Below are 8,635 nucleotides of genomic sequence, written 5' to 3'. Positions count from 1 at the left end.
GAGCATTTCCATCTTTGAACTTGATTCCCTTCCTATTCTGACTCTTTGGAATACATCTGTTGGGTTGGCATCCTTTTGAAGGATTGTTAGCAACAGATCATACTCCCAGTGAGGACTTGGGGTATGCCTGACTCCGATCAGGGTGGCTATGATCAGAAACAGATGCCTACCACATGCAAGCATGGTGAAGCTGTCATGCCATCTTTAGGGATGTTGAATGACAATCTGACTCTTTGTTCTCTATCCCTTTATTGCCCTCAAATACTATAGAAAAAATCTACTTATAAGAGGAAGCCAACCAGGTGCTACCCTCCACTAAAGCTTCCAAGCCTGGAGCAGTCTGGAGCTGCCAGAAAGAACTTTAAATGAAATGCAGAGTTTTAACTAATACCTATAACTGGATACTTTTATTACTTGAAATGACATCGTGTGTGTGACAACTAACTAGAAAACCTTTAATTATCTACATGTGACTAGAAAAGTCTGGGGACCTGCCCTAACCATACCTGGGGGCAGAGGGGAACTAGCTCTACAAACAGGTCCAAGTAAGTGGTGGGGGGAATATAATTAAGTTGGTTTCTCCTTGTACTCTCCAGAGTTCTGCCCTTACTATGTAATGTTTACCTAGTTTCCCCAGGAATTCTCAATATTCTGCTAGCCCAGCAGGTTGAAAGATGTCATCATCCCAGTGGCTAGCCAGGCTCAGGTTTCCAATGGCCCTACCTCTGCACTGTACCCTCTGCCTGCAGTGCCTTTGTCTCCTTTGCTGAGAAAGTTCTACTTGAAGACCTGATCCAAATGACAGCCTCTATGTCACTTTCTCTGAGTCCCTCCAGGTATGTTGTGTGGCCACAGCCCACTGTACATGGCCTTACTATTGCCCTTGTGTACTATCATTTAGGTTTGTTATGTTATCTATTATGTTCCTGGACTGTCATTGCCCTTATAGGCATGGCAATGTATTATTTCTATTTGATGCTCAAAGCCCAGCACAATGCTTGCCAAAAGGGCCAGTTTAGTATTCACTCACATATGGTAAATAAGTAAATTCTGGACTGCAGTTGCCCCAGTTGATATCTGTAGCCTGATCCACAGATGTTTAATATGTTAATCAGTTATCACAGTAGTAACACTGAATAACACTCTCTCCCTCTCTCTCTCTCTCTCCTGCTCTCTCTCTCTCTAACAAGTATTCATTTTTCTTGCTCAGCTAGGGCAGCTGTGCTTCAGGCAAAAATTTGGCTGGGCTGGGCTACAGGCTGCAGGTTGGGTTCAGATTTTCTGTACATATTTCCTCACTCTGGGACCAGGAGCTATGTGGGACATGTTCTTCTCATAATAGATCACAAGACGTAAGTGGTCAAGCCAAATCATGCAAGCACATTTATAGACTCTGGTCATATCATGTCTGTTAACATTGCATTGGCCAAAACAAGTCACATGGTCAAGACCAACATCAAGAGTGGGAGATATACTCTACCTTCCACAGTGTCAACAAAGCCAATGGCAAAGTATATGGAGGTATAATTCTTTAACAGAGAGCCAACTGGGACCAATTATCCAATCTACCAAATATACTTTTTCCCATTTTGGGGCCTCAACCATCCGTTTATTCTGTTCAGATGACACTGTAGCATCCCAGACACCAAGTAAGTCTCTGTTGCTAACCTTGGACATTGCGTAGGCTATCTCTGGAGCTCAACTTCTGCATCCACAAGACGACCAAGCCGCACAATGGCCCAGAAGACCAGTGGTATCTGCCCTTTTGATAAGAAATAGAAAAATTGCATCCCAGATTTTTCCATTACCTTTCTTAAGAAAATGGCACCGCTTATACTAAGTTGTTTTGGGTTTGGAGTTTTGGGGGTTTTTTGTTTTGTTTTGTTTTGTTTTGTTTTTTTACTTTGTATTTATACTGCATCATGTTTAAGATGTGTCTAATTATTTTTAAATCTCTCTTGAACTTCAGCCATGCCTGTAGTTGTTCAAGTACTTAAAAAGTCATCTAAAATAATAGATTGTCCAAAATAATGTGCCACGTTATGGCTTTACAGTGATTCTAGGTGGTCTAATGATTTACAGACTGTAGTGTGGTCAGGCCCAGCTGGAAGTGTCCATTAGGATGGCAGAGAGAATTAAGAAATCAAAGGCCTCAGATAAGCATGTGTGCTTGTCCCCAGGGCCACGAGGGGGAAACTCTCCTATTACGGTACTATATATATATATAGTGCTTGTGTCCTCTGAAAGTAAGAATTTTTTTACAGAGTGCTAGAGATTTAATCTTGGCAAGGGACACTGTGACCTGCTCTCTGCTGTTCAGGGCAGACCAACCAGCTTCCTAGGGTGGTAACTGGAGCTGATGAATGTATTCTTGCCTCACTGCTTCATCCTTGAACTTTTGTCTGCTATACACCTGGGGCTGGAAACCCCAGAAGAGCTCTACTCAGCCACTGGATTTTTTTTTTAATTATCATTTGCAAAGTCATTATATTCAGTAGGAACCCCCATAGTTAGAGAAATACCACTCCAGCCTGTTGTGTTAGAAAATACAATTTCCGTACTTCTTTAATAAAATGTTAGACCATAACATTTTTCTTTATCACTCCAACTTTTCTATTCATAATGGTACTTTCCTTGAGCTAAAGGCCTCATTCACTGTGATTTTATCTAATACTTAATCCAAAGACCAACAAACAGCCCTGCCTAAAGCAGCAGAAGGGAGACCTCAAGAAGACAGTTACCATGGAAATGGGAGAAAAGGCAGGAAGCCCCCACCCCACCCTCTACACACCCACTCACATGTTCTGTTGCTAAGAATTACATTACATGATAGGTCTTCGACAGGGCGATGACCTCTAAAAGTTTGCCATGTCCCTTCTCCCTGAGCCTTTCAGAGACTTGTAACAACAGGTAGCACACCCCCAGTCGGTGAACCTTGCCTCTCCCCACTACACAGCCTCCTACCTGCTCATGAAAGCCAGCCAAGAAATCATCCAGTATCCACACAGATTGCCAAAGAACAGAGGCAGATGCTATGCGAGAGCAGGCAGCACAGTCCAAAGAACTCCAGAGTTAGGAAACAGGGGTTATGGTTCTACCACTGACTTTATGGTAACCCGGGCAGGCCCCTTCATCCTGCTGCACCTCAGCTCCCTTTCTGATCTCCTCCTCAAAGTAAGTTTTCCTGCATTCTACTCTAGCTGAGCGCATTGTTTAACTGTCATAATTTAACATAATTTGTAGTTATTTTCTTTTTACATGCTCTTAGTCTACACTGTCCACTAGAATATAAACTTTTGGCCATCTGAACCCCCATTGTATACCTAGCACAGGCACATTGTCAGCACTCTGTAAATAGTCATTTAGTGAATGAATGATATCCAATGATCTAGTTTTCATATTCTATGACTTTTCATTTAGTCAAAGCAAAAATAAAAACAAATAACAATTATATGGAAGAAAAATCAGCTCCTTCTGTAGTTCTCAGGGAAGAAATGGGGAGATGGATGATTAATAGAAAATCTCCTATTCATAAGCTACTCCTTCTTATAATGTCTTTTCTAACCTCACAGAGGACAATTTATTGTTTTTATATATTTGCATTTTTAAAATACCCTGGGAAATTATTGTGAGCACAGAAATTGGAAAGGCTTTCTTATCTTTTGGGCACTTTCTTGTCTTTCTAGTATCTCACCTGATCTGCTAAATCATTTTAATTAACTTTCAGGTATGTGGTTTAGCTTACTAACCAAGTCTAGACTAGTTTTTCCATTTTTCTTATGTTCAGCAGAGTTTTTGCATGATTTCTGCCCAGTCTGTCAACCCCAGAGAGATCTCTGAATAAGATATCAAATGAAACCTAGAAGTGTAAAAATAATTAAAATATCCCTACAGACTGGAGTAGTTTAATTTTTCTTGTGTGAGCAGAACCCATCTGGGCAAAGCCACTATAATTGACTGCTATCAGCCACTGTTTTTCAGGACAATATTTAAGATGGTGCTGATGGTTGGTCAGTGGTCCTGGCGTCCGTCCTTGTGCCACTCCATACCCCTTCGATTGGCATCATGTTGAGCCATCCCAAGCTAATGGACAAACCACAGATAACTGCAGCTTATTTTCCCTCACCCTCACACTCTTATCTCTTCTGTAATTCCGTGACTCTAGCCAGAGTTTTTATCTGCTCTTTGCTTATTTGCTTTCCAAATAGATAAGATTATGTATATGACACTTGCTGCTTGTAGTTGTTCCTGACACAGAAGTGGAGAGCCCAGTCTCCTTGAAATACCTCCTCCAGAAACACACAGATTTGATCCCCTGTGCTTGGCCTTCAGATAACTTCCAGCCAGAGCAAATACATCCACACAATACCAGATGTTTATAGCAACAGTGAAGGCAAATCCTGGTGTTTTTATTTAGAGCTTTGCCCTAAACAGCCATCTTTCCAGGCTTATTTCCCATCTTCCTTCATTCTGATCAGATCCAACTTTGCCTTTTTCCTCATGCAAGATTTGTGCTTCCTCGGATCCTTGCCTCCTTCCTTGGATCCTGTTTATGCTTTATGGCTTTTTGAAGCCCAGGGCCAAGAAGTTTTCCTAGGGCTGCAGGAATCCAGATGAGCAACCTGGGCCCCAGACTTCAGGTGAGGCCTTATTATACAGTGAACATTTGTGTCCCCCCAAAATTCCTATGTTGAAATCCTAACCCCTAATGTGAATGGTATTAGAAGGTGGGGACTTTGAGAAGTAATTAGTTCATGAGAGTAAAGTCCTCATGAATGGGATTAGTGCCTTCATAAGAAGACATATGAGAGGTTTTGGCTCCCCATTTGCAGAAACAACAAGAAGATGGTCATCTGCAAACCAGGAAGCAGGCCTTCTCCAGAAACCAAATCTGCCAGCACCTTGAACTTGGACCTCCCAGCCTCCAGAACTGTGAGAAGTAAATGTTTATTGTTTAAGCTACCCTGTCTGTGGTGTTCATTACAGCAGCCCAAACTGACTAAGACAAGGCTGCTTAGGGCACTACTGGAGGCAGCGTTGGTGTGAGAACGGATGAGTAAATGCTGACAGTAGCCAGCCTTCTTTCCCACCTGGCATCCATGCCTGTTCATCCCATAGACCCTCTGCCAGGCCTTCATGGAACCAAGCAAAGGGCAGCTTTGCTTCAGGCCAAGTTGTAGGCAGTGGGCCAGGCCCAGCTACCTTGAGTCAGTTGGATCACAGAGAGGCCCTGCCCAAATCTGTGCCCCCTCCCTCCTTTGCCAGGAAAGACTTTTGTGGGGCGTGTTGGCCAGGAGCCTAGTATAGCTTTCACATGTGGGTCTCCCTATAGGAATCAACAATCACCAGCCTCTTGACTCTGTGGATAGGGACACTGAGAAGCTCTGCTCTCAGCCTCCCCAGGACAATCATGGCCCAAAGACCCACACAATCTCTTGCAGGGATCCAGGCAAATTGGGCTGGTGACTGTATGGGGAAGGCTGTGTTTTCGTTGTGGCAGTGCTGGAGGAAGGGCAGACCTTACCCCAGGACAAGAGTCAGTTCTCCTATAAGACCCCTACTGCCTCATCAAGTAAGCATGATCTGTCCTCAAGGCAACTCCTTCGTCAGGCAGAGAGACAGAACTGACCTGGGTTCTCTCATTCTCCTGTTGTTGATGCCCTGCTGCCTCTGTGGATCCTCAGGATAATGTCCATCCCCAGCCCTCTGTGCCTCAAGGCCAAAGGGAAGGCAGCATTCCAAAACCTGGGCTTGGGACTGAAACCAATAGGGCTGCCCAAGGGAGAAATTTGCAAATGGCCAGGCCTGAGAAATCAAATGACTCAGAAAGGAATCCAAGGAGACAGGCCATCAGCTTAGAGATTTACCTGTGCTTACAAGCAGAAAACAGAGGCTCCAGTACCACAAACTGGGCAAAAGAAAGCAAAAACCTGTAGGACAATGAGAGTCAGGCATGGAGCAGTCAGAGACAGGCTGGCCCAAATGGGTAGTATGGGTGGTTCATGACAAACCCTACAGAGGCCTGACATCTCTCTCTCTCTGAAATTCTGGAATGCTTCCATTGGCTCAGGTCAGGGTCCTAAAGGGGAGGCTTCCCTGGACAAAAGGACCCCATCAGCCACTCTTGAGAAAACAACATTCAGTTTCAAATACTGATTAAGCACCACTGTATGCTGGAAGCTATGCCAGGCACTGGGGTGTAGCTGTGAATAAGACTAACCTATTCCTGTCCCCAGAGCTTCCACACAGCAGAAAGGATAGACATGGTGCTAGTAGTTACAGGTACAGCGAGCATTGCAGAGAAGTCCATTTAGCAAAGATAATAACATTTTTCAACACTTCACCACTCAATTCCTTAATGAAGAGAATTTGAAAATAGGTGTCAGACTTAGAAACTATCTAGTCCTAGTCTCATGAGACGTTAAAAAAAAAAAAGTTATTTTAAAGGCAGTCCTTTATGGTAGTGACTTCATGGTGGTTTACCCTAAAAATTTACCCTAACATTTAGGTAAACCTAAATGTATAGGTTTCCCCTAAATATTTCTGAAGCTGCTCAATAATTCATTTCAATTTTATCATCTATGAATATCTAAATCCCTCTTGAACCTTACCTATTTACTACTTGATTCTGTATTGCATTGCTGGGTTCAGTACTTCTTATTCATTTATTCCTAGTCTCTCAGTCTTTATCTTTCTGTTTGGGAGAACGCTTATCTCCTTACTGGATCTTCTTCTAGAAATTGCTCTCTTTCCTTTACCACTTACTCTCCTCCCCTGGAGTTTTGCCAGCCCCATTAGGTCATGCTTGAGAGGAGTGGTCAGAAATGGTAGAAAACCTAGTTTTGTTGCCAGTGCCCTTTGCCAGAATCTGCCCACATCCTCCCCTGGCCAAGAGCAGCCCCTTCCCTGCTTGCTCCTACAGGCCCAAGAAGGCCATGACCAATGCCCGCCCCTGCAGGCTGGAAGCCCTCATTAATAACATCTTTCTTGGGCCTAGGTTTCCTAGTTTCTAAAGCTCTTTCACAGACATTTGCTCATTTGATACAACAATATTGAGGGGTAGACAAGAGAGATGCTAGCATCCCTGTGTTATATAAAGAGAACAAAAGTTCACAAAGCTTAAATTAATTGTCCAGCATCATAAAACTACCAGTGACAGATGCAGAAATTGAACTCAGATCTTCTGGTCCAATGCTGGAGGCTAGAAGTTCAAGATCAAGGTGTCCACAGGTTTGGTTTCTTCTGAGGACTCTCTCCTGGGCTTGCAGATGACCACCTTCTTACTGTGTCCTCACATGGTCTTCCCTCTGTGCTTACTTGTGTCCTAATGTCTTCTTTTTATATGGACCCCAGTCATGTTGAATTAGGGCTCACATTAATGAACCTAGTTTAACTTAAATACCACTTTCAAGGCCCTGTTTCCAAATACAGTAACATAAGGTACTAGGGGTTAGGGCTTCAACATATGAAGTGAGGTGATAAGGACACAATTCAGCCATAACAATGAGTGAAAGAGAGTGTATTCATAGATGCATAGGGAAAGGAATGTTATGACAGTTATCTGGATGCTAAAGGATGAGTTCACAGCACAAATAGGGAGAAAAGACAGTCCAGGCAGATGGAATAAATAAGCATCATTTCTTCCAGAATGTCAATCATGACAAAGTTCCTTGAGTCACAGAACCTACATCATGAGCAGAGTCTCATGTCCCTTCTGATGCTCATTCACCGTGCTCCTGCCCAGGCACACAGTTTGCCAGATGCCTCTTCAGTAGGTCACCTCTAGCTTGTTATTCATACATCCTTCAGTCAGTGGAAACGGAAGTGAGGGTCTCTCCCAGATCACTGAGGAATGTGTTCAGCCGCCTCATCATTTTAGCACTGGCCCATAAAAGAATCCCAACACTAAATTAATACTCTGCAGGTGTCCCCATGGTGGAAGACTATGCAGTTGTTTTACTGTGATAGTCCCAATGACAATGGGGAAAGGTTGTATTAAGTGAATTGTATGGTATTATTATTGTATTAAGTGAAGAGACACAACACAAAGTTGCATTATAACTTTCATGCTGTTAAAAAAAAATAATAATAAGCCTAGAAGACATTTCATGAAGATGCCAATAACAATGGTCTATGAGAGTAATGAGTTTTCCAAATTTTCTATGAAATTAAGTGAAAAATACATTTAATGAAGTTTAAACCTCATTCCAAAATCGAGTCATTTTTTTGCATACCCTTTGTTTCCTAGTACAGTGTAACGAAATACTCTGGGTGCTTTAAGTCTCTAATGAAGTTCACTACCAAACAAAACATGTCCTCTCTTCCATAATTATCAGTTTCCAAAAAATCAGTTGCTGAGTTTTTAAAAATAAAATTCAAGGCATGTTATAATACTTATTTATGTTCACCCGTTTACAAAATAGTTATTCTGGGACATTTGAAAATAGAGATAAGCACTTAGAAAAAAAAGTTGCCTAATCTGACTCTATGAACATATTGGTAACTTTTTATATATAACTGTTTAATGGAATCAAACTACTTTATAACCTGCTTTTCACTTATCAATAAATCATAGACATTTCTCCCATATATCCGTTATTCTTACATATCATTTTATGACTGCCTACAATACCAT

At 42.3% G+C, this 8,635-nt stretch overlaps 1 long non-coding RNA gene across 1 annotated transcript; it reads left to right on the top strand.

Moving 5' to 3' along the window:
• The first annotated feature begins 3,068 nt into the window (after positions 1–3,068).
• LOC123800299 (uncharacterized) lies at positions 3,069–4,938 on the top strand. The gene is made up of 3 exons (XR_015724665.1): positions 3,069–3,174; positions 4,508–4,640; positions 4,833–4,938. It is a non-coding gene; the product is annotated as an uncharacterized LOC123800299 (long non-coding RNA).
• The last annotated feature ends 3,697 nt before the right edge of the window (positions 4,939–8,635 follow it).

The sequence above is a fragment of the Ursus americanus genome, chromosome 6, assembly GCF_024610735.1.
Source record: "Ursus americanus isolate L20-20 chromosome 6, mUrsAme1.1.p, whole genome shotgun sequence".
Taxonomy (NCBI): Eukaryota; Metazoa; Chordata; class Mammalia; order Carnivora; family Ursidae; genus Ursus; species Ursus americanus.
This window is presented reverse-complemented; position numbering and strand designations above follow the sequence as displayed.